Raw genomic sequence first — 1949 nt, 5'->3', positions numbered from 1 at the left:
AAAGGAATAAGATACACCACTACTCCCCCTGATATGAGTCCCACCAAAACACCAAGCTAAGACCTAGCATAGATACATGAAGGCTCCATGATTGGTGCTTTAGTCTCTGTGAGCCTCTATGAGTACTGCTTAGTTGGTTCTGTGAGCAGTGTTCTTCTGGTATTCTTGATTCTTCTGGCTCCTACAGTTTTGCCTCTTCCTGTTCTGCAGGCTTTCCTGAATGCCAGGTAATGTTTGGGTATGAGTCTCTCCATCTGCTGCAAGAAGAAGCCTCTCTGATGGTGATGGGAGTAGGCAACAGTCTGTGAGTATAACATAATAGTAGGAACCATTTCATTGACTTTTTCTTTTTCTGATAAGTTTTTTTGCTTCTACCCTAGGTCCTTGAGCCAGCCAGCTTCAGATTCTTGGCCAAGTAGACAGTATGGGGCATGACCTCCTCTTATCATCTGAGCCTAAAGTGATACCTTGCATTACTTGGCCTCTCTGACATGCTCTGAGTCTCTATTGCTCCAGCACACCTTGCAAGCAGGACAAGTGGTGGGTTGATGATTTCTTTGTATAAGTTGGTCTCCCCGTATCATCACTGAGAGACTTGCATGCCTACAAAAGATGGCCAGTTCAGATCCCTCACATTGGCTACCATTATAGATTCCAGGAAGTTCCCACTGCACTAGGTTTCCATATTTCTCCCTAGATACCCACAATTCCAGTTGTTTCTTCCTGTATTCTTTCCATCCATCTCTCTCCACCCACCTGTTGTCTCCTATTGTCATCTATCTTTGCCCCAGTCTACCTACAAAATCTAATCTATTTACTGCTTCCAGGAAAATTCATGTGTCTCCCATATAGCCTTCCTTGACTTAACCCCCCTGGTCTGTGGATTTTAGTATGATTATTCCCTACTTATCACCTAATACTCCTGTATAAGTGAGTACATATCATGCTTGTCTTTCTGGGTCTGGGTTGCCTTGTTCAGGATGATTTTTTCTATTTCCATCCATTTGCCTGAAAATTCCATGATGTCATTTTATTCTAACCACTGAGAAATACATCATTTGTAAATATAGAATATTTCCTTTATCCATTCTTCCACTGAGAGACATGTGGATTGTCTCCATTTTCTGGATATTATGAATAAAGTCACCATGAACATTGTTGAGCAAATATCCTGGTGGAAGGATAGAGCATCCTCTTAGTATATGCCCAACAATGGTGTAAGTCAGACATCTGATAGGTATATCCCTAACTTTAACTTTCTAAGAATTCTCCATACTGATTTCAAAAGTGCTTGTGCCATTTTTCATTTCTACTAGCAATGAAAAAGTGTTCCCTTCGCATCATATTCTCACTAGCATGAAGTGTCACTTCTCTTATTGATATTACCCATTTTTATAGGTGTATAAAGGAATCTCATAATAGTTTTGAATTACATTTCTCTGATAGCTAAGGATGCTGACTATTTTTTAAGTGTTTCTCACCCATTTGAAATTTCTCTATTGATAATTTTCTTTTCATACCTTGTATCCTATGTTTTAAACTGATTTTTTTTTTTTTTTTTTTTTTTTTTTTGCCAGGGGCCAGCCTCTGTGGATCTTGTTTCTTGTTTGGTTCTTCTTTAGGCAGCAGAGGGGGAAGAACTTCAGGAGGGGTAAAGCTTGGTCTTATGAAATATTTAGGTTGGTTGGATAATAATAAAACATGTATATATCTAAGTCTAAGCTACTTTGCTGCTGCAGCTGACCTGCATGAGTTCCTTTGAGTCCAGAAACTGCAGTTTCTGGCATTTACCACCTCATCATAAAACAATAGGGTATTAAGTAAAGGATTGCTATAGCCTTTCCCTTTTGTCCAGATGCCTCTTGATTGTCAGGCTAAGGGGCAGTTTGGAGCAGTAAATTTTTATTGAACCAGGAGAAGAGAACTACTATGTTCACAGAAGCAAAAAT

The sequence above is a fragment of the Grammomys surdaster genome, unplaced genomic scaffold (genome assembly GCF_004785775.1).
Source record: "Grammomys surdaster isolate TR1022 unplaced genomic scaffold, NIH_TR_1.0 125284, whole genome shotgun sequence".
Taxonomy (NCBI): Eukaryota; Metazoa; Chordata; class Mammalia; order Rodentia; family Muridae; genus Grammomys; species Grammomys surdaster.
This window is presented reverse-complemented; position numbering follows the sequence as displayed.